The sequence below is a fragment of the Nannobrachium achirus genome (genome assembly GCF_963921795.1).
Source record: "Nannobrachium achirus genome assembly, chromosome: 1".
Taxonomy (NCBI): domain Eukaryota; kingdom Metazoa; phylum Chordata; class Actinopteri; order Myctophiformes; family Myctophidae; genus Nannobrachium; species Nannobrachium achirus.
Genome location: NC_137810.1, coordinates 31,023,866 through 31,044,783, shown reverse-complemented (window position 1 = coordinate 31,044,783; position 20,918 = coordinate 31,023,866).

Below are 20,918 nucleotides of genomic sequence, written 5' to 3'. Positions count from 1 at the left end.
CCCTTTTTATCCATCTGTAAAAAGTGCCCTCTCAAGACCATGAATGCGGTTTTTACTATGGTGAAAGAAACGCAAATGCCCCCTTTCCATGCCATACCTGAAGGCAGCACTCAAGAGAATTGCCTTGTCCAAACTCTCCTGATCTTGAATCTTATGATGAAAGAATCGCCCTCTCTGTGTAGAAGTCACGCATCAAAAATAGCCGACCTCCAAGCTCACAAGCTTGGAGGTCTGCTATTTTCGATATTTTCTCCAAAAGGCCCTTTTAGAGATTTCAGCCCCTGCCTCTCTAACATTCTCTGCACGTCCCTGGTCCCCCCTTCCTCTTCCAAACTCTATCTCCCTACATCTTTTTTGTCTTCTTTACTATTCTTCATCTCTCTGCCCCCAACCCCTCCCACCTTCACACACTAGTTGGAGGCACTTCCCTCTCGTCTGCTCTCCGCCAGAGTTCAGCTCTCAGTGGGGTGCTTACAGGTGTCCACTCCCCCCATGCAGCCCCCTCCCCCATGCGCCCATCCCACCATGTGTGTCGACTGCACTGAGGGATCAAACATGGCGTCATGGAGAGATCTTTCCCTCTGATCTTCCTTTTTTCTCTCCCACATGCCGCCCACCCGCCCTCACCACCTTTCTTCCGACTCACATACAGTTACTCTCTCTGCCTCTCTCGATGTCTCTCTCTCTTTCCCAAACTGGGCTCAGCAAGGGGGATTTAGGGAAAGGAGGCAAAGCGAGGAGGGGGGTGGCATTTGTGTGTGTGTGTGTGTGTGTGTGTGTGTGTGTGTGTGTGTGTGTGTGTGTGTGTGTGTGTGTGTGTGCGTGCGTGCGTTCATTTGTCCGTATGCAGGCCTTTGAAAAGCTTGCCGAGTTGCAGCGCGCTCCACAGGGGTATCGACATCGGCGAGGCGGCGGGGGCTCGGTTGAGCGGGGGGTCAGCTAGCAGAGAGCTTGAAAACCAGCCTGGTGGTTATTAGCAGGAGAGAGCTTCTACCAGGTGGGGGAGGCGGGCAGAACCCCTCAACCCCACCACCTCCCCCCCAAGCCGGCCCGCCTGCCTGTATGATCTATGCTCTCCACTCGGCCCCTGCAGAGTCCAATTTGCCAAACAGCGTGTTTGGCAGCCAGTGCATTTGTTGGCTTAGAGTGGAATGGCATAAAAGGATGAGGCTATAGCAAATAAACTTGGGCGAAAGGATGGATGGATGGATGGATGGATGGATGATGGATGGATGGATGGATGGATGGATGGATGGATGGATGGATGGAGGGAGGGAGGGATGGATGGATGGATGGATGGATGGATGGATGGATGGATGGATGGATGGAGGGATGGATGGATGGATGGATGGAGGGAGGGATGGATGGAGGGATGGATGGATGGATGGATGGATGGATGGATGGATGGATGGATGGAAGGGATGGATGGATGGATGGACGGACGGACGGACGGACGGATGGACGGACGGATGGATGGATGGATGGATGGATGGATGGATGGAGGGATGTAGGGAGGGAGGGGCTGGTTGAAGTGGCGTGTGCTGGCTGTGTGAGGCGTGGCAAGCTGTGGTTTACTGTCAATATTCCAGGATGACCTCCCACTTGGGTAATGACGCCCCCTGGCGATCATTCAGAGAAACTACTTCAGCTCCCGTACTAACGTAGGTAGGAAGGGCCTGTCACTCAAACCGGAGTGACCCGCCTCCAGGCTATATAAGCCCCCGGAGGCGGAAGTAACATCCTCTTTTCACTCTCTGCGATATCACATTCAGATAAGTTGAAACTCAGCCTTTGTATTTTATTCTTCGCGCATTAGCCTAAAGCGGTGGCATTGGAGTCGCCCACCGGCGAGTGTAGAATTATACCCGTACTTAAGAATAATTATTCTTGTCCCGTCCTAAACCGACGGTTTTCTTTTCTATAACAAAGAAGTTTACCGCTTGTTCAGGCTTCTGCCCGAACCAAGCGTGGCCTAGCTTTAGCCGTTAGCTTGTTAGCTCGTCAGCTTCCTTTGTTAACGTTAGCTACAATGCTTCGCTATGAACCCTCTTGCTTTCTGCCGAGGGAATGTATGTTTGTTCTGCTGTTAGCTTGTTAAGGCCTCTGCCTGAACCAAGCGTGGCCTAGCATTAGCCGTTAGCTCGTTGCTCGACAGCTTCCTTGTTAACGTTAGCTACATGTTTCGCTATGGTCCCTCTTGCCTTTCTGCCGAGGGAATGTATGTTCTGCCTGAACCAAGTTTGGCCTAGCATTAGCCGTTAGCTCGTTGCTCGACAGCTTCCTTGTTAACGTTAACTACACTGCTTCGCTATGGTACATCGGTTCCACCTGGCTAGGGCAGGCCTCGGAGCCTGCGCTCCACCAGGAGGGCTCAACGCTCTGGATCCTACAGCCCAGGCTGTCCGCCCCAGGCGGCCCGCACCGATAGTCAAGGTGCGGCGCTGCCGTCCGGGGCACCGCTTGTTCAGCAGCGCGCCTTGGTCAAGATGGCGCCAAGCGACGTGAGACACCGCCTGCCGTGCAGCCGACCGCAGCTAGCTCCACTGTCACTGGAGCTGGCGGGTCTGGCGGAGTTACCGCGAGGAAGGTGACTAAGAAGTCTAACAATATCCCTCCGGTGACCTTTTCTCCTACGGGCGCGGTGCCTAAAGAGTAGCTTTGTGATGTGACCGTCGGGGACGTCCCCTTCGACGTGAACTTTAACAAAGCAGTCCGATCCTTCAGGCGCGAATCGGACCTGAGCTCCAGTCAGAGCTAGGGTTCGTACTCAGGATACTCTGAGGACGAGAAGGAGGAGGACATGGCGGAGGAGGATGGCTCACGCCCTGTCTTTACAGTGAAAGGTAAGGCCCCTGCGGCGCCAGCACTTCAACTGCCCCTCCACCCGCCAGTCAGGCGGGTGGAGCGGGTGGAGCGATGGCAGAGGACGTTGGTTTTCTGCAACGGAGATGTTGGATTCACTAAAGCGCTACAATCCTCATGGAAGTTACACAAGCACAATCTTTTCTGGGTTCTGTCAGACCCCAGTATAGAGTGGTGGGCACGACGTTTATTTTCTGTACCCCGCGTCGGGGAAATGAAAATGAGAATGTCGATGTATATGCCTCCTGTGTCCCAGATAGATCTGTTGAAAGAACAAAGTCTGTTTCTGTCCAACTCTATTGCACTAGCACAGATGACTCCATCTTGCATGACTCCTGTAAAAGTGTTGAAAGTCCTGTCAGGACTTTTTAATCAATCACGGGTTTTATCAGCAACCAGTATTGTTAATGTCAAACATTTATATGGTTCCTCTTACACGCGAGGGGAATATCCCTCGCGTGAACAATGCAATGAATTTAACGATGAGTCACTAATTCTGTCGGCCTACTATGAGCCCTCGTCACGGGACAAGCATGAAGGCCATAGCGCAGGTATTAAACGTAAAAGTTCCTCCCCCGTCAGGGGAGAATGCTTTAGTTGCGGACATTGTAGAGGGGTTTGTGTTGGGGCAGGGGTCCGTGGTGTCACCCGGTTCCCCTCCCCCCAAACGAGGACGTTTATTTTCCCCGCGTCGGGGAAATAAAAATGAGAATGTCAATGAATATGCCTCTTGTGTCCCAGATAAATCTGTTGAAAGAACAAAGTCTGTTTCTGTCCAACTCTATTGCGCAGACGACTCCATCTTGCATGCCTCCTGTAAAATTGATGTAGTCCTGTCAGGACTCCTTTGTCAATCACAGGTTTTTGTCAGCAACCAGTAATGTTATGTCAAACATTTAGATGGTTCCCCTTACACGCGAGGAGAATATCCCTCGCGTGGTTAATGCAATGAATTAACAATGAGTCACAAAATTCTGCCGGCCTACTAATGAGCCCTCGTCAAGGGTCAAACATAAAGGCCTTAGGACAGGGGCTAAGATAAATGCATGCCTCCTGTAGTATTGATGAAGTCCTGTCAGGACTCGTTAATCAATCACAAGTTTTATCAGCAACCAGTAATGTTAATGTCAAACAATTATGTGGTTCCTCATGCGCGCGAGTGGAATATCCCTCGCGTCGACAATATGACTCCTTTATGCATGCCTCCTGTAAGAATGATGGAGTCCCGTCAGGACTCCTTAATCAATCACAGGTTTTATCAGAAACCAGTAATGTTAACGTCAAACAATTATGTGGTTCCTCATGCGCGCGAGTGGGCTTTCCCTCGCGTGAGCGATGCTATGAATTTAACTTTGAGTCAGAAATTCTGTCGGCCTACTATGAGCCCGGGTCAAGGGACAAGCATAAAGGCCTTAGAGCAGGTATTAAACGTAAAAGTTCCTCTCCTGTCAGGGGAGAATGCTTTAGTTGTGGGCGAGTCTGTTTATCAGTCGAATCGCTTGGTTCTTCCTGTCTCTCTATCGAGCGAAGTGCGAACGCTTCCGGTGACACCGGATACGGATTCGCTCGCTCCCCGCTTCCGGTCCCGCCGCAAAATAGCTCCGCTAGTCAAGCGGTACAACCAGAAGGTGTTTCCGCCATGCGGCCTATTGAACCCTTGCGCTCCGCATCCGGTCGTTCCGGATACGGATACGCAGGTCTCCCGCTTCCGGTCCAGTCGCCAAATAGCTCCGCCGTCATGGAAGCACAGTGGTGGGGTTTCTCTCTCAAAACACGCTAGCACGCTGCGCGTGCCAGTGGAGGTTATGCGTAAAAGTTCCTCTCCTGTCAGGGGAGAATGCTTTAGTTGTGGGCGAGTCTGTTTATCAGTCGAATCGCTTTGCTCCTCCTGTTGCTCTATCGAGCGAAAACCGAACGCTTCCGGTTTCACCGGATACGGATTCGCTAGCTCCCCGCTTCCGGTCCGGCCGCAAAAAGCTCCGCTAGTCAAGCGGTACAATCAGAAGGTGTTCCCGCCTTGCGGCCTATTGAACCCCTGCGCTCCGCATCCGGGTGTTCCGGATACGGATACGCAGGTTCCCCACTTCCGGTCCGGCCGCCAAAAAAAGCTCCGCCGTCACGGAAGCACAGTGGTGGGGTTTCTCTCGCTCAAAACACGCTAGCACGCTGCGCGCGCCAGTGGAAGTTATGCAACCCGAGCCATTGGGTATTTCGAACGATAACCAGGGGTTACAGGTTACAGTTCGCAGACATACCCCCGCTTTCGAGCAGGGTTATTCATACCAGGGCGCGTGGTTTAAAAGCAAATCTTTTGAGAGAAGAGATCAGCTCCTTGCTAAGCAAGGGTGCTATAGTGGAGCTGGATAGGACCCAATCCCGCATGGGATTTTGGAGCCGTTATTTCCTGGTGCCCAAAAAGGGGGGGGGGGCTACGTCCCATCCTGGACCTAAAGGCACTAAACGTGTACCTGAAGAAATACGTTTTCAGGATGCTAACTGTACCCACCATGTTACGGTCGGTCAGGCAAGGGGATTTCCACTGTTCAGTGGATCTGAAGGATGCGTATCAGCACGTCCAGATTTATCCCCCACACAGGAAATTCCTACGGTTCGCCTTCGAGGGTCGCCTGTACGAGTACACAGTACTCCCTTTCGGTCTGTCACTGAGCCCGAGGGTTTTCGTGAAAGTGACCGAAGCAGCCATCGCCCCGCTGAGACAGCAGGGCGTCAGGTTGGCGACGTACATCGACGTTTGGATGATTTCAGCGAGCTCCGCCCACGAAGTGGCGCGTCACACACAAGTGGTTTTGGCTCACCTGAAGGCCTTAGGTTTCATAGTCAACCACGGCAAGAGCATGCTGACTCCAGCACGTCGTCTTACATTCATTGGGGTCCTTCTGGACTCGTCCGACATGTCGGCCCGTCTCTCAGAGGAGAGGGTGGACAGGTTTCGGGAATGTCTCGACTCCTTTCAAGTGGGCCAGGTGGTCACTTACAGGAGTTGCATGGTACTGACGGGAATGATGGCTTCCGCAGTACATCTGTTGCGTTTGGGCAGGTTTCATATGAGACCTTTTCAACGATGGATGTTATCCCTCGGGATCCCGCCCTCCTTGAAGTACAAGAAGGTTACGGTTTCCCCTTCCTGCGCGATCGCCCTGTCTCCTTGGCTGGTGGAGGGGTTCCTCACCAGCGGAGTCTCGATTGGCGAGGTGGTTTCCCACAAGTCGATCACGACAGACGCCAGTCTCAGTGGATGGGGAGCCACTTTCGAGGGGCGCACAGCGCAGGGGCTTTGGCCTCTGGAGATGAGGGGTCGTCACATCAGCTATTTGGAGTTGATGGCTATACTCCTGGCGCTTAAGCATTTCGAGCCTTGGATTTTGCATTGTCACGTCCTGGTCAGGACAGACAATACGACGGCCATGTTTTATGTCAACAAACAGGGGGGGCCTGTCGTCGTTGCCGCTGGACCGTCTGGCTCGAGAATTGACGGTTTGGTGCTTGTCGCGCCTCAAGTCGATCAGGGCCTTACACGTCCCAGGTCTCCTCAACAGCGGAGCAGATCTCCTGTCCAGGGGAGGTTCTCGCTACGAGGATTGGTCTCTCCACCCCAGGGTGGCGAGCCAGATTTTCGCAAGTTCGGTCAGCCAGTGGCGGACCTGTTTGCGTCAGCGGAGAATACGAAGTGTCCGTTGTTCTTCGCGGTGAAGGGCAGTCCTCCCTTTGGGGTTGGACGCCTTAGCGCACACGTGGCCGAGAGGTCTACTGTACGCGTTTCCCCCCTTCGACTTAATCCGACCCACTCTGGAGAGAGTCAGGAGGTTCGGTCTGGAGATGCTCCTGGTGGCTCCCTACAAGGGCACGTGGAGATCGGCGATCGCCCCTCTCCTTTGCGAACCGGGTTGGCAGCTGCCTCAGTGCAGGGATCTGTTGAGTCAGGCCAGGGGGGAGATCTTCCACCAAGACCTGCAGGTCCTAGACCTGTGGGTTTGGCATGTGAAAGGTTAAACCTGCTGGCAGCTGGTTTTTCTTCTGAAGTGGTTGCTACCATTCAGAGTGCTAAGGCGCCTTCTACGAGGGCGTCTTATGATGGAAGGTGGAATGCCTTTGAGGACTGGTGTGAGTCGCGTGTTCCACCGGTGGTGGCCCATGTGGCGTCAGCCCAGGAAATTCTGGAATTTATGCAGGACCGCTTGAGAAGTGGTCTTGCATTTTCTACCCTTAGGGGGTATTTGGCGGCTATTAATGCCTGTCACCTGGGGGTGGCGGGCAAGGCACCTTCTAAAGTCCCGGAGGTCATCAAGTTCATGCAAGGAGTTGAACGTTTGAGGCCGGTGACTAGGTCTTTGTTCCCAGTTTGGGATCTGCAGGTGGTTCTAGGGGGCCTATGTCGGGCTCCCTTTGAGCCGCTTGTAGGGATGCCTTTGAAACTTTTGAGTTTCAAGACGGCTCTTTTGCTGGCTTTGGCCACGGCTAAAAGAGTTGGTGACCTGCAAGCTCTCTCGGTGTCTGCGGAGTGCATGCAGTTTATGAACAATGATCTCAAGGTGTTGCTCAAGCCTCATCTTAAGTTTGTTCCTAAGAACATGGTGGTTCCTAAGGAGCCTGTTGTTCTTCTGGCTTTTCATCCTCCTTCGTTTGTCTCGGTGGAGGATGAACGGCTGAATTGCCTTTGTCCTGTCAGGGCATTGAAGGCCTACTGTGACAGGACTGCTGGTTCTAGAGCTTCTTCTCAGCTCTTCGTGGAAATGGGCAATGTTCTTGTCAGAAAGCCGGTGTCTAGACCCACTCTTTCGAGGTGGATTGTGGATGCTATTAGGCTGGCTTACTCTAGTGCGGGTGTGGAAGTGCCGGCGGCACTTAAAGCCCATAGCACTAGAGGTGTGGCTACTTCGTGGGCACTGGCAAAGGGAGTCTCCGTTCAGGAGATTTGTGTTTCGGCGAATTGGTCTTCGCCTTCTACCTTTGCAGCCTACTATCACCTGGATATCGAATTCTCTTCGCTAGCGCATTCGGTTCTGGGTGCAGTTGCCTCCTCTACGTCATAGAGGAGTCGGATCTTCCCCTCCCACAGGTGGGCATGTAGCCACCTGGGGTATTTTGGGGGGGACCCTGTGTTTTCCTTATATAGTGTGTCTTACTTATAAGGCGGACTTGTCCTTTTCATTTAGTTGAATGAGGCGGACTTCGGTCTATCAGGGTCTCTCCTTATTTTCTCATGCCTTCACACCCAGGTCCGGTGGGCCTGGGACCTTCTGGGTGATGGGTCACGCCCGTTTGGGCTGTGCTCACCCGTATGAGGGGTGTGTGGGGGTATGAGAGTAGGTTGTGGCTTAGAGGGGAGTTTAAGAATCCCAAGTGGGAGGTCATCCTGGAATATTGACAGTAAACGGTAGGTTCCGTACGGAACCATTGTTTACTTAGATATGGAAGGATGACCTCCCACGTAATGCCCCTCTGTTTCACTGAATGTGGCAGAGAGTGGTATTAAGAGGATGTTACTTCCGCCTCCGGGGGCTTATATAGCCTGGAGGCGGGTCACTCCGGTTTGAGTGACAGGCCCTTCCTACCTACGTTAGTACGGGAGCTGAAGTAGTTTCTCTGAATGATCGCCAGGGGGCGTCATTACCCAAGTGGGAGGTCATCCTTCCATATCTAAGTAAACAATGGTTCCGTACGGAACCTACCGTTTTGGCTGGCAGGAAGAAAGCTGCGAGGAGACCAGAGGCAGTCCACAACAAGCCCGGCTCCATGTGTTGACCTCCTGCAAATGAGCTGACCTGCTCAGAGATGAAGCCAAGCTTCACGCGTCTCTGGGGGGGAAGAAGTCGGTCTGTCTTTTTTTTTTTGTGTGAAAGTTGGTCCATCGGCGGCAGCAAGCCCAAGAAAGTGGAGCGTCTACAAGTTGCTGGAAAAAAGCAAGAGAGAAAATAAAGGGCATGAATCTGACGAGAGAACATGGATAGAGGAAAGAAGAGGACAGATGCAGATACAGCAAAGAGACCAGTATAACGTCACTGTCGGGCAGAAACCTTGTATCTCCAAGTTTCAAATTTGTAATTTTTTTCGCAAAGTAAAGCACTGCTTCATCATAAGGCCATCGCACAAAAGTAGTGAAAACAGCTGATCTACAAGCATACAACGCCTCGTGGTGCGAGGCCTTGTGTGCTTGTAGATCGGCTGTTTTCACTAGTTTAAATCATTTTTAAAATGATAAATACAAAACAAACAGTTTTGGACATACAAGGTTTCCACCCAACAACGACGATAACATGCAGAGGGAACATTTTTGATTGAGTTTGTGGAAATTTGGTACGAAGACATGAGGATCGAGGGAGGAATGTGAGTGATTTATTTTACTGTACCGTCTCACATCTCTATTGGCCTGCTATAGTACGTACACTAACAGTACAGCGGGATCGCAGTGCGCGAGACAGCTTTATCTGGTGCTCTTGGACCAGACAACCAGACGACGCCTGGCGTGCACACGTGCAACCTGCCACGCACGCCCAGCGCTCTCCGCTCCCATTGTTTCAACTCAATAGCCCTCCAGCAGAAGACTGTCCCTCACTTCTCATCTCATTCAGCCTGGAAGCAGCGGCGATGGCGAGACACACAATGCCCTGCATCTGGGCTCATTGTGGCCCAAAACGCTCGCGCAATTTTCCTTTGGCTGTGTCGCAGACAAACAAAGGCAGTTCTGTTATAGCTCCTGTCTGGATGTGAAACCCCCTCCCCCCCTGCTCCCCCCCACGGTCTGTGATTATATCGTCCAAATGCACAAACCACACGCCGTAAATTGCACGGCGTGTAAAAAACTTCATTTACTGTTATAATTAAAGTTCCATTTACGGGACCGGGTAGGAGAGAAAATTCTGCCATTTCAGCAGTTTGGGAACACATAATGGATGCTTTATGAATTGTCAAAGAAATGAAAAAGAAAGAGAAAAAAAAAACTTTAGAGACAGTCAAGACGGCATCCAAAAAAAAAAAAAGAGGCAGCCATTGTGAACATGTAAGTGTGCTTGGCTGTTGGGCTTTATAAAGCGGGCAGGTTCATGTGCAGTTGGCAGCAATTCAGCAGTCCCATATTTCATGCTAAAGGCAAGTCTCAGACTCTCTCTCTCCCCCATTAACAACACATTATGGCCATATCACCAGCAGTCTTGAGTCACGAGGACCAAGCTAAAAAAAAAAATCGATTCATGGGGAATCGATTACAGAGCCCAGTCAACCCCCACCCTCCCTCCCTCCCCCCATCAGATGCATGACTGGCTCCAGTGCCAGCTTTACAAGGCCTGTGGGGCAGTGCGCTGTCACACTCCTCTCGTCCATTCATGCAACCATACACACATTAAACATGGGATGAATGTCTCATTTGTAGCTAATGCACATGTTCTATACCACGACATGCATGCGTAAAGCAAAGTGGATTTGCATGGTTGGCTTTACGAGTGTGTGTGTGTGTGTGTGTGTGTGTGTGTGTGTGTGTGTGTGTGTGTGTGTGTGTGTGTGTGTGTGCGCGCGTGCGTGCGTGTGTGTGTGTATGTGTGCATGTGTGAGTATACACTATGTGTGCACGCAAGCATGTCTGTGGTGTGTGTGTGTGTGTGTGTGTGTGTGTGTGTGTGTGTGTGTGTGTGTGTGTGTGTGTGCGCGCGCGTGTGTGCGCGCGTGCATGTGCGCTGCAATAAATGGTCTTGTTTTCTCTTTGTGTGCCCTTGATTGCCTGAGCTCACAAGCCGATGCTATATGTGAAGTGTACAGTAGCTGTCTGCTCTCCATTAGGCTGATATGTTTCTATTTAAACACAGTGGCTGGGACTGGATGTGTGATTGTTCTGCTGCTCAACAATTAGTCTGAGGTGACAGAAAAGCAATTCAGTGCACAGAGCTGCAATAACGTGCACTCATAAAGATGTGGCTCGTTCTGAGGTCTGCTGCCAGGCATCTTTAAGCACTTTCAACCTGGTGTCCCCAGTTGGAGCAATGTCCTTATAGCAGGCCAACATTTACAATTGCAATCATTAAAACAAATATATAAGAAATGTTTAAGTTAAAGGACAACTTTAGTTTTTGGAGCTGTGTGAAACACAGGCTCCCTATACGTGGCTGTGTGGGTCTGTGTGTCTGTCTGTCTGTCTGTCTGTGTGTCTGTGTGTGTGTCTGTGTGTATGTAGCCTGAACTTCCTAAACTTCGGCACGCCACTAGTCCCACAGTTTTGCCACCAAACACTCGCGCCATATGTCAAATCGACCGGCTTACTCGGGAATCGTGGGCTATTACTTTTCTAAGAGAAAGGTTCTATAGTTTAATTGATATTAATTTATTAGTGAATTAAATTTCCCCATTGACTTAGAATGGGAATCGCAAAAACTCACATTCAATTATTTGTCTCTCGCAAACCACAGGGGCTACAGTTTCAAGACTTGGAGAGGAGGTTCATAATGATTTCAAGGATTAAATAAAAAATAATTGTGTCATTTGGCCTCATGGTGGCGCTATAACACCCCACTTTACGTTTTGGCCTGTAACTCTTGAACCGTAGGTCGGAAAATTAAAAATATTTTTTCCCTGGATTCCTTGGGTCATGACGCATCTCCCCATATAGGCCACGCCCATTTGCGCCATGATAGATTTTCCGCCATCTTGAATTTTCTCCAAAACACACTTTTTGCTCCTTTTCCTACATATTTTCTTCAAATGTCACAAAAATCGGTACACATGATCCACACACACACACACACACACACACACACACACACACACACACACACACACACACACACACACACACACACACACACACACACAGCTCCACTTCACACGGGTGTGATTTTTTACAACAAGGGTTCATATTTTAGAGATACTTATTTCAGTGATTGGGGCATGCGTACAAGTGGCTAAATATGTCATTTTATACAGAATAAGCCCATTCCCAAGATACAACGCAACCTTTCATGGTTGGATGTGACTTATGGGGGCTAGAAGTGTTATTGTAAATAGCAATGAAGAAACTGCTGGCTTATTGTGTCTAAAAAGACATATTTAGCCACTTGTACGCATGCCCCCATGCGTATGCATGTCCCACATTTTAGTATGGTAAATGCGATAAAACAATAGAACGAAGCAAATGAAAACATTTTAACACTCACTTTTTCATTTCTCTAATTACAATCTAAAATATGAACCCTTGTTGTAAAAAAACAAAGTTGTCCTTTACTGTAAAGTAGTTAAATGTTTGCAAGTATTGTATGATGATTTGCTTTCAGGCCAAGGACCCCTTAGTGAGAGAGATGAAGCAGGGACCGCCACAACCTTTTCATAGATTCCATATAGTTTCATTGTTTGACAGCACAATCATCAGTGTATTTTGGATTCATTTTGTGTTTTTAGATATTTAACCACTCAAACTGTCAATACTGCTCTTTTTCCCCTCTACACCAAAAGAATAAAAAAAAAGGTTTTAATCACACAAAGATTTTAAGGACCCCCTGTAGTGACTCTGAGGACCCCCTAGGGGTCCCGGACCCCCAGTTGAAGACCCTTGGTGTATTGAATACTGTCCAATTTCAGCATAGGGAATACAGTAGTGTTCTTTACTCCAGTTCTGTTCTCATTTGATCATTTCCGTTTCTTCTATCCTACCATCTGCGACACTCATGCTTTCCCTTCTTATGACAAGTCACCAAAAAGAAATGTTGTCCCAAAACACATTTTGCTACGAGACATGGTATTTTAAACGGTGAACGTGGCAGCCTAGTTATTAGCCTGTTACGAACACCAATTATAAGTGATTTTTCCAACAGGGCCAAGCTGTAACAACAGTGAAAGCAGGCTGCAAATAAGTTGCTGGGCAGTAGTCAACACAAACTGCACACAAAGGGTGCTACTCAATACCCAACATCAATGGCTGTGAAACCACTGCAAACTCAATCTCTGTCAAATCTATGAAAATTGTCCTTGACCACTATAGCCTACTTGAAAACTTCAGTGAAGTGGAAAGAAATTCCTAAGTTGAAATGTACTTGAGTAAGAGTACAAGTTTCTGGCTCTATTAACTCAGATTAAATCACAGTCTTGAGAAGGTCTGCAAATGTAATTAAGTAGTTGTAGTGCAGCATGTTCAGTCCAACCTCTGCCCTGACCAAGGTAAAAGCACTTTGAAACCACCTTCAACTCCTGCTGGCTTCAGATTGAATCCCACAGACAGAACCTTTGCCACCTTTGTGTGTGGCATGCAGTGTCCTGCTCGGCATTCCAACTGCCTTATTAAAGATACATAATGAGAACAAATGCTAAGATGTGAGATAGTCTGATCTTTTAAAAGAAACAGGCGAGTTGCCATTATTTCAGGACAACTTGTATCGAAGTCTGTGAGCCAAGAGTTGAAATAGGTCAATACCTTATTATGTGGCATCATTATGACAAGATCAGTCTGGTCTTTTCAGGATCCTCTGATCCACAGAATCGATGGATAGAAATTTCTCATTTGCTTTTCGGGGCTGAAAATGTTTTAAACACCTCTGACAGAATGATTGAATGCTTTGGTCATCAGGTTGAGGTCAATATTAAGAACAGTTGATAGCTTTCTACTAGAGCGTGCAGGTTATTTGTGTCAAGGAAACATTTGGGAGATTATTGTAACAAAGTGTGCTACGAGACATGGTGTTACTAGGTATGGGGTTTAATTGGGTGAACCATTCTAACTACTGCGTTAGGAGCAGCTGGCAGCCCAGGGATCAGCTCTCGCTCTAAAGCCAGGGCCTATATGGTCAAGGGCACTGGCAGGACATTCCTAACATGCATGTCTTTTGGTGACTTCATAACGAGTGACCTCGGTGTCAGCTCCAGTGGGGCTTTTTTGCTGTGAGACAACACAGCACTAACCACTGATCCACTGTGCCACCTACTGTATAATATAAAGACTGGGTTTTTTAAAGGTCTCATGACATCAATGTCTCTCTTTTTCTTTTTTTAGGTTTTCTGACCTCAATTACACCCCCAAAAACTGTGGTCAGGGGTTTTCAGAATAATTAGGCTCAGAAAGGTGATTTGCCCCTGGACGTTGATGCAGGGGCATTAATCCCGCCCTCTCTCTGGGGGGGGAGGGGGGGGGGGGGGGGAGCAGAGGCTATGATTGACAGCCAAAATCCCTCAACAGCGATACCTGCAGGCTAATAGTTTTTCAAAAGGCCTCAGAACACAAAGAGAAAAAAGCCTGCCATGGCTCACTAGAGTGGAGTTTTCAATTAAAACCTTTTAAAACACGTTTTAATACACATTTGAAGGACCCTGGATAAAGACTTTTATGTTTTGTAAAAACAGAATATCATGAAGCAAACAAAGCCACAGAATATCATTAAGAAAACAAGCCACATTAACCGCACCGTAGCTGCCATTGGAATGGCTGTGAAAGACATCGCCCGAAGACACTGTTGCTGTCGATAATGCCGTTGGTTATTATCGTTGTAGAAGCAATGGTAGTAGCTAATAGTTATGGGAGTATTAATTATTCTGTTTGAATTGATCTAGGTCAGAGCACCACAGTTCACATAAAGGTCATGTACTGTGTAAGTGATTGCCTAAACAGGCTTCGCGCCATTCTTACCTTCCCGCTGTCACTGCTGCTGCTGACCTGCATTCTTTACAGGACGTCCTCATACGGTACTTAAACTACATAGTACCTTTCTTTGTTCTGGCTTTCTTTATTCTCATTCTTTTACTTCCAGTGGTATAAATAGAACTACTTATAGCACTGACCCCGGGAGACTTTAGCAGTGGTAAGGTATGAGGTATGAGGTACCTTAGTGCCTGACTTTGAACTCCCTTCAGATGATTTTAGCAGGACCCCCAGAATAACGCTCATTATCTTCACTGACGTGCACATGCAATGACAGCTGGACAGAGCCCAATGTCTGCAGTACCACCTCCACTGTCACTGACTCTTGGCCAGTGGATCCCAAACAGTGTGGCCACTGAGGCACACTGGGCGGCAGTGGCTCAGGGGTAGAACACGCAGGGTTCCTGAAGGGTTCCCAGTTCGATCCCAGGCTCCCCAGAGTTAGTGTCGAAGAGTCCTTGAGCAAGACTCGTCTGAACCCCTAGTTGCGCCCGGTGAGCGGGTTGGTGCCTTGCATGGTTTCCACCACCATCGGTGTATGAATGTGTTTGTGAATGTAATGCACAATCTATGTAAAGCACCTTGGATAAGGTGCTATATAAATGCACCATTTACACTGTTGAAAAACTATTTATTTGGCATTAGTAAAAGTTAACAAAACAAATCATATACGTAGTGATAAGAGTGATAACACGGGTTATAGAGACTGTTTTGTGCGGATTAATGTGTGCCTTGAGATTTCTAGGCTCAAAAAGTTTGAAACCCACTGCTGCTGTAATAGGCTTGTCAGATATTTGTACCACAGGCAGCTTGTCATCCTCCAACGGAACACCAAAACACTAGTGGCCCCACAGGATAAAACGCTGCAATGGAAGCAAGCGGAGCATCGCACGTTTGTTTTTTTCTCCTCTCCTCATCTTCAGTTCTACGAATCCGTCTAGTCATGAGCTTAGTTCTCGTAGCGGGAGAGGGGGTGAACGGCAGGTCGCGGTGTCTGGCATTTTTCACACTTCTTTTAATACGATCTCAGCATAGCCATAATCAGCGTCTGGGCCTTTAGGGTGCGTGCGCGTGTACGTGTGCCTGTGCGTGTGAGTGTGCCTGTGCGTGTGCGTGTGTGTGTGTGGTCGCGGGGTTGGATCCGAGAGGGGTTGTTGCGAGGTTAGCCAGTGGGCCGGTGACAGCCACCCCGTGATTTCCGACAGAGCTCTTGGTCGTCCCTGCGTGGTCATCTGTCTGTGAGTGGTTTCTTATCAAAGGAGTGCGGGCCCTTCATGTCTCAATCCGTCCGTCCAGCCGTCCGCCAGGCAGCGGCCTCGCGCACTCCTCCTTTAATTATCTCCTGCGAGACCGCAGAAGCGGTGCAGCCGGCTCATTATGTACAGCAGCAGGGCCTTGCAGCATCCCAGAGCAGACCTCACTGTCTCCTCTCCTCTCCTGTCAGTGCTTTCATACATCCTTCCTTCTCTCTCTCTCTCTCTCTCTCTCTCTCTCTCTCTCTCTCTCTCTCTCTCTCTCTCTCTCTGTCTCTGACCCTCTCTCCCTCTCTAAGTCTCTCTCTCTCTCTGTAATGTGTTTTCGGTATCTCTCCTCCTCCCTAGCCCCTCTCCACTTCTTCCTTCTTTCATTCTTTGTTGATCTCACTTTGATTTGCCCCGTTCATCTCTTTCTTTGCTTGCCGTTATCGTGCTCTCCCCCCATTGTTATCTCAATCTCTTACCCCCCACCACCACCGGCAGCAGCACCACCTCATCATCCTCATCTCCTCCTCTCCTCCTCCCACCACCTCTTTCTCTCTCATGCTTTCCATCTTTGTGTAAAAATCTGTTATTTTCGCAATTTGACAAACGCAGGAGTCAAACTCCGGTCACCAGTTCCGCCGCTTGCCTTCGGTTGCGGCGGAGGCCCAGGAGCGTCTGCGTGAGAGAATCCGATCCGCCACGTTTCATTTCATCTCTTGTGCACACACACACACACACACACACACACACACACACACACACACACACACACACACACACAGAGAAAATTCTGACAAGAGGAAAGAAGAAAAGCATGTTTCTCGGTGGATGCTGTGAACGCGGGTTCATATTCAGGCCACCGAGATAACGAGAGAGAGAGAGAGAGAGAGAGAGAGAGAGAGAGAGAGAGAGAGAGAGAGAGAGAGAGAGAGAGAGAAAGGGGAGGGAAACTTGTAGTATCACTCTCTCTCTCTCTCTTCTCTCTCCGTCAGTCTCGCTCTCTTTCTCTGATCCCATGTGCTCTGAAGTCTTTGGCAGAGTCCAATGGTGAAATGCAGCAATTACCGGGGAATGATTGCTACCTGTTGTTGTCAATGATTCACCATAAAAAATACAATTTCTGAGGTTATTAAATAGGCCTTCCCCATCCGAGGTGCGGTTTATTGTTAAATCTGGCCGAGCCAATCAATGCAGCGCGCCCCAGGCGCTCTCTCCATCATTTAATTACTCCACTGTCAATCAATGGAAAACGCATTTTTAGGAAAGCCGATCAATAGGGAGAGGTGACTTAACTGACGAAAGTGGAGGCATTGTAACCTGACTGATGCACGTGCACACAAGCAGAAGGACAGATATAGGCCTACATAGAGGGGGAGAGAGAGAAAGAGAGAGAGAGAGAGAGAGAGAGAGAGAGAGAGAGAGAGAGAGAGAGAGAGCTATAGGGGACCTGGTTGCAGCATTGATTGCCATAGAGCTTAATGTGCCTTGGTGGGTTGTATTAACAACCACAGTTCTCTCCTTGTTTATTTAATGTTCCTATTTATGGCTGGCCATTCCCAGCGCACCCTTGGCACACTAAAGGAATAACAATTATTGCACGCATGAAAACACACACACACACACACACACACACACACACACACACACACACACACACACCGTCCAAAGCACACGCACCTGCTTCTGCGGACAAACTTAACATATTTCTCTCATGTGCATGATAATAAGTCTTCAAATTCTCTCAGCTGAAGCAGTTTGCTTAATTCGAATAAAGCTAACACAGCCATTCCAATTAAAAACAAGGATACAACCACATTAATCGCAGGAATGCCAACTGCAGACTGCCTATTGTGTTGCAACACAGCATTTAGCTAATGTGAGTTTGACTGGCTTGTTTTTGTGGCAAACTTGGTATGCAGTTATGCAATTTGGGTGAGAGTTCCCTGCTAAGTGTGTATTGGGCATTTTCAGAAGTATTGAAATAACAACCCTAAGCTTTGAATATTTGGGTAATCTCTCTAAATCCAATGAGCACTTGCCTGTGTCCTGGAGGCAAGGTGAGGGTGGTATAAATATCATCTTTCATCCACAGTGGTTCAAGAGTGATTCAACTGGTAGTGAACTGTGCTTCATGCTGGCAGGCACAGCGATGGTCGGTTCAATATCAGAGAGAGGCTGAGTCAGAGTGGAAGCTGTACAGGAACTGTACAGTTAACTCAGGCATATTTTCTTTAGTGAACACGCAGTGTACTGTAATATGAACCAATAACTGTTGCCTTTTTCTCCATTGTACACAATAGCCTTTTGTATTTGTTATGTATTATTGTTATTTTGTAATATATGCTATATTTTGATCAATTGGAATACTATAGGACCACAGTGAAGACAAGTCCCCAGGACTTTTTTGTGTTATCCTTTTAGCCTTAATGTCTGATTGTACCACATTTACATTTCTGACTAATACAGTATTCAATCAATCAAAACCTGTAGAGCAAAATGACTGCACAAGATTGTCATCCAAAGGAAATTTGCCATAATTTATCAAGAGAAATAAATTATCCAGCAAGAATGACTATTTAAACCTCAGAAATAGAATACATTTATAATTTCTCTCCAAATGCCAAAGCTAAAAGCTAAAGGGAAAGTCCTGTTCTGGCAAAGCCCGAACTGGCGAAGTGGGGATTTGTCTCCTACCGTAGCGATCTGGCGAATCGATTGTCCACGACACTGCAAGCGGCGCGAAGGCCAGCGGACCTTGGTCCTGCTCTTCGCCCCCGAGCGCCGCAGGCGCGAGTGGCCGCGAAGAGCGGGCCAGGGCCGCGCGGCCGGCGGAGCGCCGCGCGAGTTACGAAGCCGTGGTGAATGCAATCGTTATATTTATGGCCAGGCCGTAAGGCCTGGGCAAGCGCACGATAAACGCCCTGTCCAGAAGACGTTCGCCAGATCGCTACGGTATCGGACATTTCCCCACTTCGCCAGTTCGGGCTTCGCCTAAAAGGTACGTGCCCAAGCTAAAGCCTTGTGTGTTTCCTCTTTGATGCAATGATTAAAACAAAAAGCTAGATATTGATCACACATGGGGGAGGGGGGGGGGGGGTAATTCCCTCTGTGGGATCAATAAAGTGCAGCTAATCTAATCTGATCTCATAACAAATGCCACCCTTTAATAACATTGTTTATTTAACCCTGCAGTGCTAGCCATATGGCAATGTCTGTATGTCCTTTTAACACTTGTTTTCTTTCTTTTTCGTTTTAATTAGCACATAAAGAGTTAAAAGCAGAAGGAAATATATATGCTCTAGGCTATATGAAAACACATTGTGCAGGAGAAGATTAGAAGCCTAGAGGCATATAGATAATTTCCCCTTTTAGTAAAATCAGACATAAAAATGTATACATATTCAAAAGATAGAGAGACAGTTTGTTTATATATTTCGGTCATACATAGAGAAGCAACCTCGCCCTGGTCACGCTGAAACATCAGAGCTTCTTAATACAGCACAGTTAAGGAGCAGGAGTTAAACTATTAATCTGGCTGGTCGAGTCATCATTGTGATGTCACAGTGACATGATCTTTTTACGTTTTCATACTAAATGCGACCTATAGTCGCAACTAGAAATCTAAAATAGTCCTGGAGTCCAGAGTACAAAAGGACCCCGATGTGTAAACAAGCCATCGCACTTTCTTGGGTTTAAATCCTATTTAGTTGACCTTGATCTGAACTGAACTGTACTGTCCTGTCCTGTGCTTTTCCTATGCAAACTTCTAATAAAGTAATCAATCAATCAATCAATCAATCAACATCAGAAAACACACAACTACCATTGGTTACAACCTGGCAGTTAATGAGTGGAAAGAGTCCAGTTTTATAGGCAGTGACTTGATTGGGGAAGTGGCCTCAGGTGTGTATAATGAGAAGGGAACTGTTGAACTTGGGCTGATATGATGAGACAGATGGAGACACGTATGTAAATGGGACTATGGGAGTGGCCAGACTAGAAACAGGGCGCAGAGATACAGTACAGACAGAGGCAGATAGCAGAGACAGACGAGACTCCCCGTCCCTTTCCCAGGTGTTTCGCCCAGGTGGGTATGGTTATATTCCTACCTAAACCCAAGGAATATTTTAAGAAGGAATGGAAACAGGTGACCACCGGGCATGTGCCATGTCTGGCTATGAAGCTCACCATGGGTGCCAGAACCTGCAGCCGGAAGTGCGATAAAATACATGTCAGTGAAGCGACCGCGGTTTTCCCAACGACCTTGAGCGCAACGGTGGGGGCCGATGGGCAATAGGCTTCCCACACACCCCGCCCCCACCGTTGCGCTCAGGGTCGTTGGGAAAACCGCGGTCGCGTCAGTGAATGGAGCCGGCTTGATCAGCTCATGAACAAACCTGGAACAAAAACTATTTATGAACGACTGAGACCTTTGTCATATAATCTGTTCAGGAATATAAAAGAAGACATATCAAAGGTATTTTTTACAATCACTTGCTTTTCGATGTGCACAGGACATAATGAAATAATAATAATAACAGTAAATAATAATAGTTTCTGTCTCCCAAGTATCGCGAGATTTGGTTCCCAGACAGGAAATAGTGGATAGTCTCGCGATACTTGGCACGTTTAGAAACATACTTTTTGTTCTTTAGATACTGCTACAAAATGACACAGTGCACACATCGAAAATCCACACAGCACAAAAGAAATGTGTGACATGCCTTCTTTTATTTTCCTGAGCTGAGTATGTTATAAAGGTCTCACTTTTTCATAAATAGTGTTTGTTCATGAACTTCATGAGCTGCTGGGAGGCTGCTCCAGTCTTCCACCGAACTTCCGGCTGCAGTTTGGCATCCATGGTGCGACGAATCTGCCGGTTGGAACTGTGAGATAGCGAAAGGGGCGTGGATGTCTTTACCTCTTATTTACCTTGCCTAAACCTAACCCTAACCTCACAGAAATTATGCCTAAACGGCTAAACCTAAACTCAAAACCATGCCCACCTGGGCAAAACACCTGGGAAAGAGGGATTCTCAGAGACAGACAGAGAGATCAGGCCCCTGAGGACCTAGGGGGTCCTCAGAGTTACTACAGGGGGGCTGAAAAATCTTTGTGTGATAAGAACAAAGCAGACCAAGTACAGCGTGAAAGGTGAAGTTTATTAAGTATTGAGGGTTTAAGTGGTT